The sequence below is a fragment of the Papio anubis genome, chromosome 13 (genome assembly GCF_008728515.1).
Source record: "Papio anubis isolate 15944 chromosome 13, Panubis1.0, whole genome shotgun sequence".
In the NCBI taxonomy this organism is placed as follows: Eukaryota; Metazoa; Chordata; class Mammalia; order Primates; family Cercopithecidae; genus Papio; species Papio anubis.
Genome location: NC_044988.1, coordinates 85,152,852 through 85,175,403, shown reverse-complemented (window position 1 = coordinate 85,175,403; position 22,552 = coordinate 85,152,852). Strand labels below are relative to the sequence as shown.

Here is a 22,552-nt window from a genome sequence, read left to right as displayed (position 1 = left end):
TCTCTGTGTTCAGAAGGAGGATTGGACTGGTTTGGACCTCCTCTTTCTATAAAACAGAATTAAATTTGTATGTAGTAGAGGACAGGAAAATGACATGATGCAAAATAATGTGTGACACAGAGATGTAAATATAGTGCCTAACATAGCACCTGGCACAGTGTGGGTTGGTGTTCTGCCATTTTTATTACCCAAAGATTCTGAATATAAAATTTTTGACACTGGGATTCTGAAGAAGTCAGACAGAAAATCCCACCGAATTATACAGGACATCAAGATACTCCAGATTCTGGCAACAGATCTCATGTTGTGATCACCTTGTTTCTAACATCACAGACCTAATTGCAGGAATAAAGCTTTTGTTTTATTTTTACTTTTTAATTTGAGAAAACATTAAATTTACAAAAAAAATAGAAAAAATAGTACACAATGCTTCTGTTTATCTTTCACCAAGCATTTCTGGATGTTTTATAACCTTGGTATAATTATCAAACTATGAAATGGACATGGTTGCAGTTCTAGTAACTAACCTGCAAACCTGATGTGACGTTTGCCTGTTGTCCCACTGGCGTCCTTTGTCAGACCCAGGATTTAATTCCAGATTACAGGTTACTTTTCAGTGCCCTTTTTCCTTAGTTTTCTCCAAACTGGGACAGGCCTTCAGACTTTTCAAATTTTTATTTTATAAACTTTTGGTGTATAATTATGACACTTGGAAGAATACAGCTCCATTATTCGGTAGAATGTCTACCATCTGCTCTTCCCTCATATTTAAATTTAGATAATGCATTTTTTGGCAAGAATATCATAAAATTATGCTGTGTTCTTCTTAGTGCATCATATTAGAAGGTAAAGAATGTCCATGTATTTCATGGCTGGCCATATTAAAGTTCATTATTGATTGAAGTGGTTTCTGCCTGGTTTACCAATGTAAAGTTACTATCTTCTCCCATGTATTTAATAAGTACCTTACGGGGAGGTACTTTCTATAAATATGTTTGCATGCAAAAATCTTGTCTCTTATCATACATTTACCCACTAATTTTAGTTTTCATTAATAAATCTTGTCTGCAACAACTATTTCTGTAGTATTTGCCAAGTGATGCAGTCCACTTATCTTTCTTCATATATAAGTTGGAATTCTGCTGAGGAAATAGCTTTCACTTTCCCTCATTTACTTATGTATTTATATCAATGTAAAACAACAAAGAGTATTTTCTTTGTTTTATGGGTTACAATTCATTACTATTAGTATTTATTTTGTTGCTTATGGTGTCATAAAATTTACCAGTGAAATCTTCTTCAGGTTAATTGGTACATTCTTTTTACATGCCCCATCATTTTTGGAGTATTCCTTTACTTCTTGGCACCATAAGTTTTCCCAGGCTCATCTTGCATTTCCGTGTACTAGCACTGAAATAATCCAGTACTTAAATGAATTCATTTTTCCTTTTTATTTATTTTTAAAATTGTATTTAGAAACTATTTTGAAACTCTAGGTGTGCCCATTATAGTTGCAGTATTATAGTATTATTACTTCTAGGCCCTCTCAGCAGATAAAAATGAAAAAATGTAAGTATGCACACACACACACATCTATATCTACATCAATTTAACTGTATGTATACACAAATGTGATTTATGTGTGTGTACATATGAATGTGTGTATATAAATATATATACACATACATATATATATTAATTTATCGTAATACCTCTGATTCAAATCCAACATTACACAGTTCATTCTAGCTTTCAACCTTTAATTATGACTCCTTTCTTGAAAAATGAGAAAACTGGCTCTCATTATCCATAATTTGATAGCAAATTTATTTATTTGCTATCTTAGAATGTATTTAAAGTCATTTCAGGATTACTAACCTTATGGAAAACAAACTTATTAACCAGAGTAAAATACTGTGTACGCTTATTTTTGTCATTAGCTTTGCAATTTGTAGTCAAAATCCTGTTTTCCAGTATTACTTAGGTTAGTCCTTAACTTTCCCACTCCCTTCAGTAAAATGATTTCATTTACTTTTTGTAGAGTTAGTTCATTTGTTAATGTTTGTATTCTACTTAAAATTTGCCTCCTTCCCAATTCTCAGTTGATTTTGTCTGTTTGATTGGTTGGTATTTATTTATTTATTTGGTGTGTGATATACTATCATTCTTTCAAAAGTCAAAGCTCTACAGAGACACATGCTCAAGGAGGTGCCACTCATCCTTTATTCCTTCCAATCAATTTCCATGGCCTTATTCTTTCCTACCCACTCTCTGCAGGCAATCCATCTTGTTAGTGTCTGGTTTACCTTCCTGTATTTCTTTTTGAACAAATGTACATATACCTGCATATTGATTTATGCCACCTTATTTTTACATGAAAGTTTGCATACTATGTTACTGTAAGAGAATGAAACCTCCATCCCTAATCTTTCCAAGTACTGAATTATTAAAGTTGTAAAACTAGAGAATCGGTATACCATTTTTGAAGCCACATAAACATAAGGTCTTAAGTACCAAAGGCAATAGCATAAAAATATATTCATAGTTGCTCAAATTTCAGCCTAAGCCTCCTCTATAAGCACCCACCGCAAGGTTTCTATATGTTATTCAATGATCCCAAATCCAGAAAAGCTGTACTACTAAGACAAACTTCCACAAAATCATAACTATTAAGTTGGATATAAATGATACTTTATTACTTCTATGCATTTTTGCACTCACCATTTTATTAGACACCCCTATCATCCTGCGAGGTAGCGAGAAGAAGTTTTCTCATCTTCATTTTTACCTATGGACACACTGGAACTCAGTTACTTGCATACTCGTCTGCCATCCCCAGTACATGCTGATACTCTGGAAGCAAAGCATTTTGCCTCATCACTCCTCTAATGCCTAGCAGAGTTACATGGTACTTATGCAGTGGCCAGGAAACATTGATTGGACAAGATTAAATAGTAAATCCAAGACAAATAGCTAGTCAGGGGTGAAGTCAGGAGTCTTCAGTTTGTGTAGTGATTCAGCAAGCATTGAACATTCAATAAGCATTGGACATTTATTTTATACTTGGTACAAGGGACAGAAAGATAAGAAATACAAGGACCATGTTTTCAAGGAATTCACTGTTAGCAAATACAGATGAATAAACATGCGATTAGAATATGATGAGCAGGCTATGATACAGACAAGTGTTATGGTATTCAAAATATACCATATTTATTTATCTATTTATTTATATAAATTTAAGTGGCACAGGTGCAGTTTTGCTACAAGGATATATTACACAGTGGTGAAGTCTGGATTTTTGGTGTAACCATTACCCAAATAGTGTACATTACACACATTTAGCAACTATAGCCACTTGGGGTCTTGGAGTAACTGAGAGCGGGAGACTGATAGCTTTCGGTATAAGCACCTTCTTGAGGCCTGGAATATTTCATCCTTCTCTTCTTTCACTGTGTTTCTCCCATGGACACTTTTATAACTCATGCTTAGTCTTTGGGTCTCATTCTCCACTTTTTTTTCTTCCATGAAGATGCCCCTATTCTGATTGAATTTGAGAATCCTCATTTGGAGTTTGCTATCACTCTGTGTTTTTCTACATTCAGGAAATTTTTACAAGGTATAAATGCTGGAGGTAAAAAGTCAAATTAATTGCCACTATCTTGGAACACTGCATAGTGGAGAAAACATGGGCCGCATTACTGAGACTCAGTTTTCTTGGTATGGCAGAATGTAATAGGAATTGGGAGATCAAAGGTCAACTGAATCTGAGTTCTGCTCCTCTTGGGTATGTGATTTTGGACAACTTGTTTAATTTTTTAAAAGTGCTATTTTCATTTTTCGAAATGTAAGGATAAAAATGGTACTTACTTCAAGCTCTATGGTCAGAATTTAATATTAAATATAATAAAAGTAAAGTACTTATAAAATATCTAGCATTTAGAAAATACCTGTTAGTTAAGGGTTAAGTATTATTATTCTATCATTTACCAAACTTCTAGACCATAAATCACTCTGTTTTCTCCTCTATCCCAGTGATCCCACAAGATGTAAACCAGCAGGCAGGAAGAGCACTCCAGGAACTTCCCCTTTTGGCCCATGAATCTTTCTACCTGTTGGCCCCCAATGTCACTTCTAAACTGTGGTGTATTGTCTATCTTCCACCTCTGCCCTGAAAGTCTGATTCCAACATGCTACTTAGGTCCTCTCAGTTCCAGTGTCTTGGTCATGAGGCCAATAAAAATATAGACCCTTGGGGATCGGAGCATTATTTGAATTTTGATAATCAGAGTGTCTATGCCCAAATGAATACTAATGCCAATCCATAGTTCTCAGATTTCTGAACTATCAGAGTGGGAAGGAATCTAAAGAGAAGGATTCATTTTACAGATGGAAAAAGCTGAGGTCATAAATCAAATTAGTAATATAACCAGGATTAGAACTCAATCTGTTCTCTCCAAAGGTTGAATTTTTTCCAATCCATAAATGGGCACATGAAAAGAACAAATCAGATCACTGAACCTACCCTTCTCAGACGCATAAGTCTAAATTCTCTTCTAGTGTATAGATACGGAAATCCTTGAGAAATCTAAGCCAATTTTGAATTCTTTTTTGAGATCTGTCTCTGAGGATTGAGAAATTGAATGTTTTAGACATTGGAAATCTCGGTGCTATAGGCGAAATTGTGTGCCCTCCTCAGCCCCTCCCACCCTATCAAATGTTGAAGCCCTAATTTTCAGTGCGACTGTATCTGGGGATAGGGTCTTTAGGATGTAATTAAGGTTACATGAGGCCATAGGGTGAAACCCTAATCCAACAAGAAGGTAGTCTCTAAGAAGAGGAACAGATCTTTCTCCCTCTGCTATGTGAAGACATAGTCAGCGGAAGAGAGTTCTTGCCTAAACCTGACCATGCTGGCACTCTGATCTTAGACTTCCAGCCTCTAGAACTGTAAGAAAGTAAATTTTCGATGGTTTAAACCTCCTAGTCTATAGCTCTTTTTTATAACAGCCCAAGTTGACTAATATATCCATTTGCAATGAGGGTAGATTTTAAATCTTTAACAAATACAATCTGTAGTTGGCTTCTTAGAACTTGGGGAACAGGGCATTTGTTTGTAAAGTTATTGTTTTTCCATTAAGTGCTCTCCAATTCTACTAGAACTGATATTAGTGAAGACAGAATGATAATGCTAGGTGAAAAGTAGGAGAAAAAAGGAAGAAACTTAGAAAAAAATATAATTTGTGTTCTCCATAAGAAGATCAATATTTGGAATGGCAATTATCAGAATTGGGGAGTCATATGAAGTAATGATAAAGAACCCCTCTTGTATTCCGGCAGCAAATGGGCATGATTCTCTGCCTATCCTCCCACCGGTACAAAACTGCTCACAGTGGGACACTGGGATTCCTTGCTCTGGTCTAATTTTAAGTAAATAAAATGATGCGGCACTTTGCCACATCCCTCTGGAAACTATTCCAAAATTGAGCAGATCTCATCTTTCGAAAATGTTCCCTGAGTAATGGAAACATGAGGAAGGGGGATACGCTACAGACCCCGGATGCATCTTTCAACCACAGTGGAATGTAATATACCAGACACACTGTTACAGTGGTCAGGATGGACGTGGGAAAGATTTGAAGGATAGAACAGTAAGCTCTGCTGTCATCTTAAATCATTCCCACTGCTAGATGCTCTCAAGGATGAAATCTCACAACGCTAGGCACAGTGGGAAGGGTTTAATCCCTTTTAATCAATAACATGTAGATATTGTTACATGGAAGCTGCCATCTAGCTAACAGGCTACTTTCCTAACTTTCCTATAGTATAAAAAATGCAGAGGGAGAGTAGAAGAGACAAATTCGGCTTGGAATCTTTCTACCCACCTGTGTAGAACTGTAACCCAGACAATAGGCAGGGCCTCTCTGAATCTTGAGATTTCGATATTTATTTCAGCCTTCAGATTTATATTCAGATCCAAAGCTGATTTCAAGATTTTTGTTAGTTGCTAGGAATTTTTTGGTTCTCAAAATCATCTTTGTCTCCTAACTTCAGCATCTATGTGTGCCCTTTTCCACATCTTAACTTTTTATCCCCCAAAATTCACTACTCAGGTCTTAGTCTGCAGTATGCTGAAAATATTTTCAGTTGTCCAGACACTAAAATGTTTTCACTGTCCCTTCTACCTCGTCATCTCAACTTATTTTGATCTTCTCGCCTCTTGTCTCTAATCTCTTCCCCATAAGCTGAGCTCCAGCTCTTATTTCCAGAATGGAAACAAAAATTCATCCTGATTTAATGGAGTCTAGCGAGAGATCATTTATTGTTGCACAGAAATCATTGTCTTTGGACCTTTTCTCTTCACTGAGTCATCCCAAGGGGCTTATTAAGGTACTTTCTACTTTAAAAAATAATTTTATCCTGAAGAGAAATTCTGACATCAGAGCCTAAGATGAGGTAAGCATTTCACTCTGCTGTATTTTCAACTGCTGCTCTACCACTCTGATATCCACTGAGCAGGATAATCAGGATTACAATTTTTGCACCTATGAATAGGTTCTGTACCAAGGACAGATCTTCACTGCAAAGCAACTATAGACCATAGGCATCTTTCTCCTCTGTCAGGCTACTTAACCTGATTCAGCTAGGTTATTCGTTGCTTTGAAGTGAGTTTTCAAAGGTCTCTGTTAAGCACAAATATCAGTTCGAAATTTGTTGTGATGCAATAGAAAGGTATGTCCCTGTGTATTGAGGACAATTGCAATTTGAAATCTATCTCTGCTATATGGCCAAGCATCACTCAACTTCCTTTTTATCTTTTTTAATCTGGAAAGTAGGATTGTATTAATCTGCTCAGTGGAATTAGTTGGAAGTAGAAATATCAAAGAACAGGTGAGTATAAAGAATGTTTGCAAATGTTTAACTATATACTGCTAACGTTATTTATTATGACTTGTCAGTCATTTCTACTGTACTATTGTTTTAAATTGAATTTATTAGGCTTCAGAGAGAAGATTCTTTAGGACAGATAAGCTGTGTGTGTGTGGTGGTGGGGGGGAGCTTTTACTTGAAGAGATTTACCATAAGAAATTGACATCTGTAATTTTGGAGGCCAGCAAGTGTCATGATTTGCAAATCTGCAGGGTGGGTTCACGACCTGGAGACCCAGATTGATCGTTGAGTTTCAGCACTAATACCAGCAGACTTGAACCCCAGTTTAGGTCTAAAGGGAGGAAAGATGCTGATGTCCCAGTTTAAGGCCAGCAGATGTGAACCCCAGTTTAGGTCTAAAGGGAGGGAAAATGCTGATGTCCCAGTTTAAGGCCTGCAGACTTGAACCCCAGTTTAGGTCTAAAGGGAGGAAAAATGCTGATGTCCCAGTTTGAAAGCCATTAAGCAGGAAGAATCCTCTCTCACTTGGGGGAGAGTCAGCCTTTCTGTTCTACTCAGACCTTCAACTGATTTGGTGAGGCCCACTAACATTAGGAAGGGCAGTCTGCTTTACTCAGTTTAACAATATAAATGTTAACCTCATCTAAAAGCACTCTGAGGGAAACACCCAGAATATTGTGTGACTAAATATCTGGGTATTGCACGGCCCAATCAAGTTGACACATAAAATTAAGTCATCACAGTATCATAAGAAGTACAGGAGATCCAAGGACAGGGGCAGAAAGAGAGGTAGATGGGAGAGCAAAACCCACTGGATTGGAAAGGTTCCAGTGATCCTCTAGTATTACATTAATTTGATAATTTAAAAGAGGAAAACGCTAAGTCCAGATAGGCATCTAGGATGTGTTACAGGTAGGTAGTTAAGCCTGAGCCAGGGAGAAGAGGGCTCTTTCCCCACCCACTAGAAATGTCAGGTGCTGGTTTGGCAATTGTCACATTGCCTCTCTGAGAGTGATGATTTAGCAGCGTCAGGGAGAGGCCATTTCTTGATAGTCCACACCCGTTAACATCAAGATGGTAAATAAATGCAGAGCCCAGGGCGAAGAAACTTCCTGGGCATGCATATTAAGAGGAAAATGACGAAGTATGATCTTCCGGGGACACTCCACCGGAAAAAAGAAAAAAGCCTCAGAGGGGCATGCCTATAACTCCTTAAACGCATGGCTCATGCTCACTTCCAAGGCTAAGGAGGGCTCTGTGCATGCGGGCAGCCCATCCTAAGGGAAGAATCATAGGAAAGAGGCGAGCTTCCCTTGGGAAAGTCCCAAGATTACGGTTAAACGGGGCACTTGACCTTCTCCCTTTAACCTTCATGTGCCTGCGTGGGTCTTTTCCATGCACACCTTCCTTTCTTTCCCGTTCTAAGGCATTTTAAAATAAACTTTCATTCCTGCTCTGGAACTTGCTTCAGTGTCTTTTTCTGCTTTATGCCCCTCAGTCGAATTCTTCCTTTTTAGGTGGCAAGAATTGAAGTTGCTGCAGACCTAGACGGATACGTCCGCTGGTCACTCGGAGTAACTACGGTCTCTTCCCCTGTAATAGGTGTAGTCACAAAAGGAGAGGCTGCAGGACCAGACCAGAATCGCCTGTGCCCTAACATCTCCTCTACCCCTTTACCACGTCTATGTCTCTCCTTTCCCAAGGAAAAATTCAAACAGTGCATTAATTTTTCAGAGTAAGGGTTTCTTTTTTGTTCTTATAAGTGGACACTGAAGGGACTTTACATTTGACAATGTAAAGCTTTCAGATTTGAGGTTTCATGATCTTATTAGAAAAGTTTGAACAACTTATACCTTCTCTGTTTCTTATACCTTTGAGAGTGAAGTAAGATCCCTGAGGTAGGAGGCAGATAGAGCAAGTTTGTGTTATCCTGAGCAAATGATTGATGGCATCATGAATGCTCTGGACTGGGAGACATTAGAAAGGCTTCTTATCCACCTCTCTCCCACAGGGGCTAGTAATGCCAAATAAAATACCTACCAAGTAGCTGTCCCCTTTGAGTATCTCTGAAAAGGAGAACTGGCACCCATTTTCTGAGAACCTATTGTACATCAGGCACTTAAACCAGCATTTCAATGTGTTATGAATTTAATTCCAATAACCACTCTATGTGGTAATTATTATCTATAATTTACGTGCGAGAAAGTTGACCTTGAGAGAGATGAAGTATTTTGACCGAAGTTCAGGACACATTAGCTGTAGATTTGCTTTTCAGCCTAGGAGTGTGTTTGCCTCTAAAGTCTGTCTATCATGTAGCAATTAGGAGCACAGATTTTGGTATCACCTGCAATTGAGTTTGGATCCTAAGTCTTCACCTTTTTAACATTATAGCTCTAGCCTTGCAGCCTGTTTCTTTATCTGAAAAAAAATAAGGAAAAATAATACCAAATTCAGAAAGACTTCATGAGGATCGAGTCTGTCTGAATTGCTTTCCATCCCACCTTCTATATGTAAGTGCTCAGCAAATGACAGGTGTTATTAATAATACAACTCTCAGTAACTTCTTTGGCGCTGCTATCGAGACTGAATCTAATGCAGTGATGCAGATAATTTCCTCTGCATCTCCAGCCTTCATCCACTTCAGAAACTCGTGGTAGGAGCAGTTCTTTTCTTCCCCTCCTCTCCTCACCCTATAGCAACATAGACAAAATCCATTATTTACACTGTCTCAAACAGCCCGAGCTTTAGGAAAACAAACACAATCACTAGAATAGTCAACTAATTAAGATTTCTGCCACTTCTGTCTTGTGTGGGATAGGTGTTCCTTATCAGAGCGAGTGACAGGTACATCCATTCAGTGGGTGAGAAACAGCTTTTTATTCAGTGCACTTCATTAATTCACCGCCAAGAAGAGAACCCCAGTCAAAGGTAAAAACAATTCTGCCTCTAGCTGTACCTAATTGTCCAGCAGCAGAAAGGAGTGTGATGGAGGTGCCTGTCAGTGTTTGAAAGCAGAGCAGATGTTTTCAATTGCTCACTTCTTTGTAATTCTACCCTGGAAATAAGAATTTCAAACCTAGAAAATAATAGGAATACATGAACCTCACAAAGGGACATACATGGTAAAAATAAAGAAAGAAAGAAAAAGAAAGAAAGAAAGAAAGAGAGAGAGAGAGAGAGAAAGAAAGAAAGAAAGAAAGAAAGAAAGAAAGAAAGAAAGAAAGAAAGAAAGAAACGAACGAACGAACAGCATGGGATAACAGAGTGAACACATTTAAAGCCGTTGAATAGGAGTATTTGGGAATTATTTTTCCAATCAGATCAGTATCCGGTGGACACAATTGTACCTCTAAATACCTTGTAATTGAAAAAAATGTCAGATTTTGTTGAATGTGCTTTTTATAATAGAAAAATAACAACATTTCTTTATGATGCCAGGATTTAGCATTGATCAACACTTGAATGAGAAGCTTTATTATTCTAACAGATTTTGTTTACAAGCAGAAAATATTGGTAAATCTCATGTAATATAAGGATGCATCAGTAGTTTCATATGCTATGCTTTCATAGAGTTCTATAAGGTTTATAAAGATAACTTAAGTCAGTGTCACTGAAAGAAAAGAGTCAGAAATAACCTAAAAAATGAGTGATTCTGTAGAACTAATATATTCATTTTACAGATGGGGAGCTGAGATATGAAGAAATTAAGTTACCTAAGATCAGAGAATGAGTCAAGGACAGAACAGGACCATGTCATCAAATTTAGAGAAACTTGAGCTATGTGAATAAATAATCTTATTTCTTTCTTTCTAGCAGAGTTGAGTGCAATAATTTGAAGGGTGTTTAAAACAATTTGAATTCCAGTTTTCAAGCTTATCCAGTAAAAGCTCACTATACCAAAGAAAGAGCGTACTAATTCAAGAATATAATGCCAATTTTTACTTTCTACAGTCTTGCTTTGACATGATAATGAGAAAACAATCAGTACAAAATGAGTCTTAGATAGGAATCAGCACCTTTGAAAACAAAAGTCTCCAACAGGAAAAAGCATGTTTATACTTGCTTCTTGAAAGGTGGTATTCTGCGGCCTCATTAAGAGAAAAGCACATTACATAGTAAGGAAGTGGGATTTGAAAATTGCTCTAGGTGATTCATGATATCTATTCGACATCTTAGAATCCCATTCTTTAGAAGGAACGTAGGTACTACCTTGAGCCATCCCATCTGTGCAGTGTACCATTCCTGGGCAGCATTCACTGGGCACGAAAACCCAGCTATATTTTGAAGCCTTCACTGAAATAATACAGCTAGAATTTCACACATGACTTTGAACCTTCCATCAGCTAACAGCACGTTCTTTCTTATTTTGCCCTTGCCCTCTCTGGAGCTGCATTTCTTAGTCTTTCTTGGGCCTTCAGCAACCTCTAAAAGTAAGCCCTGCTCCATAACTGCCATTTAGATATTGGAGACCATGATTATGTGCACCCAATGCCTTCTTGTTTACAAACCACTACCCAGTTCTTTCCACTTGGAAATACTCTACAGTGTTTGGTGCTGTGATGGTTAATTTTACATGTCAATTTGGCTAAGGATAGTAACCATTTTTTTGGTCCAACACCAGTCTAGATGTTGCTGTGTAGGTATTTTTTAGATGTGATTAGTGTTTAAATCAGTAGACTTTCAGCGGTGCAGATTATCCTCCATGATGTGTGTGCGTGTGTGTGTGTGTGTGCGCGTGTGTTTGTGTGTGTGTGTGTGTGTTTAGAGGGGATGTCTTCCAATCATTTGAAAGCCTTGAGAGCAAAGACTGAAGTTCTTTTCCTGTGGAGAACGTTGCCTAATATAGGTGCTGTGCCTCTATAATGATTTGCAAATTTAAATAGATATCAGCATCACAGATTGAGACAGTGAATTACCGTAATGCAGTAGGGTTTTCAGAAGCCTTTCACAATTGTGGATAAATCACAATATCTTTCAATACTCAGTATGTTGAGATACTTACAGATGTTTGGTAAGGATAAATATATGTGAAGAACATAATACAAGTCCTTTTCCTAATACAGTCTTATTTCTAGCCTGTTGCCCACACTGTAGACAAGCCAGTGTTAGGAATGACATTAGTCTGAGAGATGAAGGGTGTTTCATCTCCTTAGTGACAGCAATGGCCAGATAAACAAGCACCCACCATGGGTACAGGAATTTAACCCTTATAAACAGTTTTCAAAAATGTTGTATCAAAGAATTCTGACTTCAATCCCGCAAACTAGATACTGATATTTTATAAACACAAATGAAGATATTTGTATTTTATAAATACAAATGAAGGCCTGGGAATATGAAATGATTTGCTCAAGACCTCTAAACTCATATGTGGTAGAACTCCAAGTCTGATATTCTCCCCAGCACATCTTTCCATGCCATTCTCCAAATAAATAGGCAGAAGAGAGATGAGATTCTTCTGTGGCTGTGCTGCTCACTCAAGGGAGTCTGAACCATTTTGACCAGGAAAAGCCAAAAGGAAAGGCCTCTGCCAAGGTCAGACCACACATGGCCTGAAGTCATTGTTCTCCATTCCAGCCCCAAGAACTCTGTGAGATCGATAAAAGCATACATTGAGAAATAAAAGTCATGAGAAAATTTTACAAATTAGCTAGCTTTCATTTCCTGTTGGCTTTTCCAGCACATGCTTGGCACCAGATGAGAGTAATGTGGTAATGCAGTAAAATATCCCTGCGAGACACTATCTGCTTAGAGACAGGAGGCAGTGAGATGCTTTAGCCCTTGATGCCCTAAGGGCCTGTCTGGACATCCTGAGGTTTTCTCAGAAGCCAATATAATAGACTTTTTGTCATATCAAATAACTTTGTTTTTTAGGGAATTTCAAGGCATCAACATTATCTATATTTCCACTGCTGGCTCTGATTTGGAAATGCCAATGGTTTGCTTTATGTTTACTTGATCTCTAAAAATATGTGTGAGCTCAATCTTGTCTTGTCCTAACTGGCATAATTATTCATCATGGATGTATTTCACGGGATTAGAACCAGTAACAGGAAGTCACAGTGTGCCCTATTTTAACAGAAACAAATGTCTAGGCCCTGAACACGGAAAACAGATTCAACAAGGGAGTTAACCCTCACATTGGAAAATTATTCTCATGATGTAATAGTGACAACTATGATTTATTGAGCACCTACTATGGGCCAGGTATTTTATTGATGTTATTTATAATGCTCATAACTACTCTGCAAAGCATGTGAAAGAAAACTGATACTTGGCAAAGGAAAGTAACTTGCTGAAGGTCACATAGAAAATATCTAACCCAAGCTGGTTTCTCCAGCAGATGTTTCTGCTACTACACTGAAATGTTTGTCTTCAGATCATATATAAAACATGTTAATTATTTATAAGGAATATATATATATACATATACACTCACACACACATACTAATATGTAATTTAAATTTTAATTATTTTTAAGGAAGATATATACATATATATATACTGATATGACATTTAAATGAAATTTCTGACAAAAAGAATTATTTCATTAAAATAAGTATACTTATTTTTTAGTACCTAAAAAGCAGTTACAGTTATATTAGGTGTTCAATTAATATTTGTGAAATAAAAGATGCATCATTTATTCCAATTGATCCAAAGGGTTGCATCTACGACCTTTTCTCCTACCACCACATCGGAAAATTTTTAAAAAAGAAAGTCATTAGTTCTTTCAGCAAGCATGCACAGACAACATATATACACTTGTGGCAGATATAGTTCTAGGCAATGGGACACAGTTATAGGAGAAAATATTCTAGCTTCTGGAGAGGACAAAATCTGGGGCTAACAGACTTCTAAACGGACAATGTCAACCAATGTGATAAGTCATACAGGTATGTGCATGTGGGGCCTAAGACAACACAAAGGAAGACTCTAAAGACAGCCTTAAAAAAGGTAAAAACCTGGAGTATTCCAGTGACTGACCAAATGCAACAATCTTTTGTTTTCTTGTGTTTTCATACATTCAAATAAGTTTTTCATTATGTGTAATTTTAGATTTTTATCCTAGAGTTACAAGACAATGAGATTTGAAAAGTGTGTTGGTCATTTTGAAATCAGATGTTTGTTTTACTTTGCCATAGAATAGGATGGAAAATTGAAAAGCTTCACTGCTACACAACACTTAGCAACCCTAGATATAAGAGGGTTGTGAATTCAGTTGTATGTTTCATAGGACCTCTTATTATATCTAGGGTTTCTAAGTGATGTGTAGCAGTGGAGCTTTTCAATTTCCTATTCTATGGCAAAAAACAAACATCCGATTTTAAAATGACCAACCCACTTTTCAAATCTCATGCAACAAAAGTGATAAAAGGAACTGAGATCTGGATAATGAGAAAAAGGTGGATGCTGTAGCTGCCCTAGGAAGGCAGGGTCAAGGCTGGGGAAAATGTTGAGGGCTATTGTTTGGGGTCTTCGTGCTGGAAAAATTGGAGTTCAAGCTCCAGTGGAGTCAGGAAGAGGAGAATCTGTGCATGTTCAGGGTGAGGGCTGAGATTTATACTTCTGCATTAAGCCAGAATGCTCAAAGATCTACAGCTTCAATTAAAGGTGGAATAAGCTCAAACTCGCCTTTCTGAGCAACCATATTGTTCACAGCAACCTGTCCCTGTGTGCAGCTTGGAGCCTTGGATATCATACCCCAGTCTATGGTATGCTGTGTTATCTCCTTTTTATGAAAATATCTTTATGTGTTCTGTATAATTTTCCATTAAAATAAGTTAATTTCACTTGCCCTTGGCTCTTAAAATATATAGTGAAATATTTCATAACATAAAATAATTTTTGATAAACTCGCCTAAATAAATACACATTAGAAGGGTTTGTTTCAATTTACATTTTCTGAAAGTGTATATTGCAAAGCCCATTCGTATACATTTATGCCAACCTCTAGGTAATATACAAATAATAGTTTGATCTATGCCAATTTAATAGGATAAAAATAACACATCTTGTAAAACGTAAGGCACATGTGTTGGTTCCCATGTGAAGTCAAACACCCATTGACATGTGTATTGACTGTGGTTGTTTCACCTGTGAATTATTTTTATATGTCTATATATCAGTTTCCAGTTTTTCAATTCAGCTGCTTTTATTTTTCCTTTTTTGTTGTTACAGCTAATTATACTTAGTATTTGTGCAGCATGCATTTCTCTGTTTCAAGCACCATTTTTAATGCTTACATCACTGTTATTCATTGAATCCTTACAATAAACCCTATAGGTTAGGTACTATTATTGTCCCCACTGATACAGAGGACAAAACTGGTTCAGAGATGTTAAGGAATTGATAAAACCAGAATAAAAACTGGGGGACTTAACCCTTCTATTTGGTAGTTTTGCTGTTACTCATGTTGAATTATTTTGTTGTGTGCTTTGTAATTAAAAATTGTGAGCTCATCTTCAGTGAGGTTTTATCTAGAAGAACCCAATGAGACCTGAGACGAAGACATGATCATCCAGAGAAGATTTTAATTTGCCTATATTAGACATTCCAGACATTTCACTAGCAATTTGTAAAAATTTTACTGAGATATAATTAATATGCCATAAAGTTTGCTTGTTTTAAATATACAATTCACCGAAACAATTTTGAGCAAAAATAACAAAGCTGGAAACATCACGCTACCTAACTTTCAGTGTACTACAAAGCTATAGTAAACAAAATGGTGCGGTACTAGCCTTAAAAACAGAACAGTGAAGCAGAATAGAGAACACAGAAATAAATCTATGCACTGACAGCAAATTGATTTTCAACAAAGATGTCAAGAACAATCTCTTCAATAATACTGCTGGCAAAACTGGATATCCAGTTTTCTTCATATGCAGAAAAGTGAAAACTAGACCCCTATCTCTCACCAAATACAAAAATCAACTCAAAATGGGTTAAAGACTTAAATGGAAGACCCACAGTGATAAAAAATACCAGAAGAAAACAGAGGGGAAACATTTCATGACATTGGTTTCAGCAAAAATTTTTTTGAATAAGAACTCGAAAGCACAAGCAAACAAAAGCAAAAATAGACAAATGGAATTACATCAAGCTAAAAAGTTTCTACACAGCAGAGGAAACAATCAGCAGACTGAAGAGACAACTTAAATAATGATAGAAAAATTTGCCCACTATCTATCTGACAAAGGACTAATATCCAGAATATATAAGAAACTCAAACAACTCAATAGCAGACAAATAAATAACCAAATCTAAAAATGGAGAAAATACTTGAATAGACATTTATGAAAAGAAAACATACAAATGGCTAACAGGTATGTGAAAACATGTGTAATATCACTAATCATGAAGGAAATGCAAACCAAAACCACAACGAGATACCACTTCATCCCATTTCGAGAATGACTGTTATTAAAACAAAACAAAACAAAACAATCCACAAATGCTGGTGCGGATGTAGAGAAAGGGCAACTTTAAGAAATATATATATATAATAATTATTATTATTTTTACTTTTAGAGACAGAATCTTGCTCTGTTGCCCAGGCTGGAGTACAGTGGCCTGATCATGGCTCACTGCAACCTAGAACTCTTTGGCTCAAGGGGATCCTCCTGCATTAGCCTCCTGAGTAGCTGAGACTACAGGCACATACCACCATGCCTGGCTAAAAAAGAGAAACTCATGCCCTGTTGGTGGGGGTGTACATTTTGTAGCATCATTATGGAAAACAGTATGAAAAGTTTCCACAAAATTAAAAACTAAGTTACCATATGATCCAACAATTGCACAACTGGATATTACACATCCAAAGGAAATGAAATAAGTAAGTTGATGAGACATCCGCACTCCCATCTTTATTGTAGCAATATCCAAGATATGGAATCAACCTAAGTATCCATCAACAGATGAATGTATAAAATGTATAAAGATACAGAATCAGCCTCTGTATCCATCAACAGACGAATTATAAAATGTATAAAGAAAATGTGTGTACATACACAATGGAATACTATTCAGATGTTGAAAGGAATGAAATCTTGTCATTTATGGCAGCATGAGTGAACTTGGAGGACATTATGGTAGGTGAAATAAGTGAGGCATAAAAGACAAAAACCACATGATCTCACACACATCTGGAATCTAAAACATTGATCTTATAGAAATAGAAAGTAGACCTGTGGTCACCAGAGGCTGGAGAGTGAAGAGGAGAGTGAGATGGGGAGATATTAGTTAATGAATACAAAGTTATGGTTAGATAAGAGGAATAAGTTCTGGTCTTCTCTTAACCAGTAGGGTGACTATGGTTAACAGTGTTGTATTGTATATCTCAAAATAGCTAGAGGAGGGAATTTTGAATCTTCTTATAACAAAAAATTATAAATATTTGGGATAATGCTAAATACCCCCACTTTGATTATTATACAACCTTGCCTTGAGTTAGGACATACTCTGAGGAACAACATGCTCTGGAATTTCCTCAGCATCAGGCTGATAGTGAGGGTTCATCCAAAATCATGTCCTTGCTTGGTTTTCTCACATCCCTCCCGCTTTTACCTTATTGATCTTTCCTGACGGCATGTTCTTAATAAATACCATGTGCATGATTTATCGTCTCAGACACTACTTTGGAGAAAGCTGACCTAAGACACAGAATTAGTAAGTACTGTCTCCCATTTCTGTATTCAAATTTTGCACCTCTACAGAGGGGAGGAAAGTAAGATTCAGAGGGGTTCATATTTTTTTCTCAAGGTCATGGTAAGAGACTTAAGTCTAATATTCTAAAATCTAGTGATGTGAGTTGTACCACAGTGCCTCTTAAATATTTTCATAGGGAAGTAAATCTGATAAGAACAGATTCTACACTTGATCTTAGCCAAAAGGCCGAGAAGCAATAGCGAAGTAAATCTATTATAATGAGCTGCGAAGATTCCTAAGAATCTCTAATTTAAATTATATTTATACTCAGTCTCAGTTTCTTCATTTATGAAATTAGGACACTGTTATTATTGTCAATGTCTTTCTTTTTGTAAGATTAAATGGAAAAACATAGGGAACATGCTTTGGCATATGACTAGATATTCAGTATATATTTTTCCTTCATTGAAAAGCCAGGGTAAAGAAACTTTAACCCAATAAGGACTCAGGTGTTCTAAATTCGTTTGACCAACCACAGGTTTTTTTTGTTTTTGTTTTTGTTTTTTTGGGTTTTTTTTCGTAGCAAAGCCTCCATTTCTGGAAAAATACTGAAAAATAACAACCTTCTCAGTCCCTCAGACCTAATGGACTATATCAACATCTCCATGGACTTGGTGGATAAAGAATGAAGAATCATATGTTTAGAAGGTTTCTTAATAAAACCTAGCTCTCTCCCAAAGAGGAAAAGTCACAGAAGACTGGCATGCCACATTTAAAACAGTAGTAACCCAGTAGTCCTTCCTAACTGCTAACTAGACAATTCCCAGGAGCCCAGGAAGGAAATCCAGAAGGATATAAACATGAAATGAATCAAGCATGCAAGATTTTCAAGGAAAATCAAGCAATATTTTCTTTCTCTCTTTTTCCTTCTGTTTTGTTTTGGTGTGTGTTTGTGTATGTGTGTGAAATATTTATTTATTTTTATCATCATCGGGACATTAGTATTCAGAGGAAGGAAAATGCCTCTTGAATGAGATGTTTGTAGGGAAAATTACAAGGGAGACGAGGCTGACTTTGACCGAGCAATGCCCTCTGAGGATTGGGGTGGATCAGAATGGTTTCGAATATTTTTTCTACTCCCCTAATGGAAGTAAAATAACAACATGAAATAGAGGGGATGGAACAGTCAGCAGGAGGATAAATACCAAGGAAGCGATGTAAACACAGCCCCCAATTTCCCCTGCGAGTAAGAGAATGAGGAATGTGTTATTTATCTCTCTTTGCAATCTGCAAGGCAGAGTATGGAGCTGCCCCCTTTGGGAATATCTTCTATAAACAATCAAATAATTTCAGGATGGGATTTTGAGATGCAGTGAAAGGAATAAAGGAGATTGAGAATTTCTCTAACTCCAGGTCTTCACACACCTCTTCCAAGAAAACTTTCTTCATCGTCCCTGGCAGTGAAATAATACCCTCTTTAAAAGAGAGGTACTTTAGAAGTCATGGATTATGCCATTCCTACTCATTATTTTAGAATATAAAAATTAATGCAACCTGGCTAAATGAGTTATTATGATTACTCTGCACTTGCAGATGAGTATGTAGTGTGGGCTCTGGAATTAAACCACCTAGCTTGAACCTTGCATTCATTACTAATGTAGTGTATTACCTTGGGAAAACTGTACTTGTACTTTCCTCAAGCCTCTGTTTCCTCATCTGTAAAACTAATGATTTCTACGTAATAGGATTTCTGTAAGAGATAAACCTGGTAATGTACACAAAGTTCATAGCACAATGCCTAGAAGATATTAAGAGCTCCATAAAGCCTGGAGCTTGTACTTGTTTTTGTTTTTGTTGCTGTTGTTACTATCATTATTAATACTTATTAAGAAATGGAAGTAGAATCCAAATTCATTTTTTCCATCTTTAAATTCATCCTTCTTTTCTTTCCATTCTGTAACTTTTAATCTCTTAAGATTTCACATTGCTTTAGCAAATTTTATTGTTCTAATATGTAATAACTAGTGGCATATACATCTGATGCAATGACGTAGTAGGTAGTTTATGGAACTTTTCAGCCCAGGCCTTAATTCATACCAATCCCACACATCTCAGAAAATGTTAGCCAGGTAAACAAAGATCGATTTCACCTAAATATAGAGAAGACTGGAGGATATGTCATCACAAATGGAGTCAACTGTCTTTGAGAAAGTGTTTGCTGACTATGAATGGAAATGACTAAAATTTATTCTTATAGGGAAACTTTAATCTTTTTTTTAGAAAGGGCAGGGCTAGGATAGATAAGGACTTGCAGAATCAATAGCACTTGTCCTGTGCCTTGAAGAATGTGGAGGTCTTTGATGAAGTAAGGAGGTAAGAGAGGCTATTGTAGGTGGGCCAACCACATAAGAAATGGGATGGAGAACTACCAGAATTTACTCATAAGTATATTCTTTAATCCTTAGGCTTCCTCTTGAAAGGCATTTCTTTAAGGATGCATTCCTCAATACCCCAGTTAAATAGTGTTCACTTTTTTCCCCTCCCTCATAGCATACTACAGTTTTCTTTCAAATTACATATTATAATTTAAAACTGAATATCTATTTATGTATGTTGATGAGGGTGGATTGAAGTAGAGTGGTGTGTGTGTGTGTTTTAGTTCAGTCTCCCCTATTAGGCTGTAAGTTTGTTCTATGAGGATATAAATCTGGTCTATTTTTACATGCATTTGTATCCTTAGTGTCTAGCACCACACGTACCTGACACATTGTAAATGCTATTACATATTTTTCATTGAATGAATGGATCAGTCAAGTGACTCGCTTGCATAGAGGGTGGTGCTGTGCTATAGAAATAGATGTATGGATGAGAAGCAAGAGAGGTCACTCTGTCTCTGCCCCCAAGAAGACTGTGGATCAATTCCTATTCCTCTCTTAGCCTTCGTTGTCTTTTCTGTAAAGTCAGAGCTAAAGACACTAAGTGGGTTTTCTGGTACTGAAGTTCTAGGATTTTTAATGCTTCTTTAATTATTTACTGAGAAGTATTTGCATTATACTAGTTAGTACCCATTAGTAAGAATACAATATATGATGGTGCTTTTTAATATACAAATAAAGGATGGTTGAGAGTTCTTTTTTCTTTATTATATAAATATACATTGAGCCCCTACATACCAGGTCTTAGAGGAAGCAGAGATCAGTAAAAAACATGGCCCCTGACTTTCAGCAACAGAGAGAGAATGAAAGAGGAACAAAAGAATGAGAATTAAAAATGAAAGAAAAATAAAGAGAAGAAAGATGCAGGAAACGTAAAGGAGAAGAGGTAAAAGAAAGTTAAGATGAAAAGGGGAAGGACGTGAAGAAGGCATGATTTCTTGAGCATGTATTTTATGCGTCTTATCCAATTTTACTGATGTTGAAACTGAGGTTCTAACAGATTAACTCTAAATTTATTGGTAGGACTTGGCTTACTTACAAAGCTGACTGCCTTATGATCTTAATATTGGGCCTATGATTCCTCTCTGCCTGGTGAAACCACATACAGGAAAACAGGCAGTTGCACTGATGTGGTAAGGGACTTGAGAGAGACCTGCATCCTTTGCATTTGTAATCCAAGACCCAGGGCCCTGCCCTCTTGTTCTTCTGGAGTCTCCCTCTTAGTACCTTAGAATGCTTACGTTTCCCCTGCACTTAAAAGAAACATAAAAAGAGAAGAGAAAAGAAAAGAAAAGAAAAGAGAAAAGAAAAGAGAAAATGTTGCTACAGCAAACTGAAGGGAGAAAGACTATTTTCCCCCAAAGAAAGAGGAAGCTTGTAGAAGCTTGGGGTAAAGACAGGGCGGGGATATGGCAGGAAAGGATCAAACTGAAGCCTAAAGGCTTTTGGCTCCTCTCCTCAATTATTCCTTCTCTTCTTTGCAGCTTTTAAGTTTCATTCATTGTATCAGTGGGATTTGGGGATTGGACTGAAGTTGCGGTAATAGAGGTGCCCGAGGCAAACTTTGGTTCTTTAGTTTCCAAGAAAAACAATTACCCTAATCTAGCCTGCCACCCCTTCTTCTCCCCTTCGCAGTGGAAATTCACTGGGTTCAGAAAGCATTCTTGGGAGGAGACATGTGTGCCATTTCAGTCACATTACATTGTGTGACTACAATGTTCCCAAATTTCTTTTTTCCCCCACTTACTTTATTTGCCATTTTTTTAGTAAGCATTTATCCAGTGCTTCATACAACTAGCATTCATTGAGCTCTTCCCAGGAGCCCAGTGCTTAGTCAAGGATGTGAGATATATTATTTCATTTAGTTTTCATGATGACCCACAAGGTAAATATAATTTTTATCCTTATTTATTCCAAAGAGATTAAGTAACCTGCTCAAATTCACAGCTATGAATTAGACTAGCCAATACGTGAACTCCTTCATTGCCTGTCTTCACAGCCTGTGCTCTTAACATGTCATCATACAATCTCTCAACCACAACCTCTGTGTCCTAATTACCATTCTATGATTTTTAAATAAATCTTGAAACCAAGACACAGAGAGCTGAAGCAATTGCTTCAGGTCCCACAGCTTGAAAACAGCAGAGATAAGATTTGAATTCATGCTGTTTCTTTGTTGTTGTTGTTGTTGTTGCTGTTTTTCTTTATTTCTTCTAAAAAAAAGAAAGAACACAAACAGGATACATGTGCAGAATGTGCAGGTTTGTCACATAGGTATACGTGTGCCATGATGGTTTGCTGCACCTATTGACCCATCCTCTAAGTTCCCTCCCCTCAGCCCCCATCCCCGAACAGACCCTGATGTGTGTTGTTCCCTTCTCTGTGTTCACGTGTTCCCATCATTCAACTCCCTCTTATGAGTGAGAACTTGTGGTGTTTGGTTTTCTGTTCCTGTGTTAGTTTGCCAAGGATGATGGCTTCCAGCTTCATCCATGCCCCTGCAAAGGATGTGATCTCATTCCTTTTTATGGCTGCATAGTATTCCATGGTGTATATGTACCACATTTTCTTTATC

General features: G+C 37.0%; 1 pseudogene; it reads right to left on the bottom strand.

Moving 5' to 3' along the window:
- Positions 1 to 17,631: 17,631 nt before the first annotated feature.
- Positions 17,632 to 17,800, bottom strand: LOC116270189 (annotated as a pseudogene).
- Between the last annotated feature and the right edge of the window lie 4,752 nt (positions 17,801 to 22,552).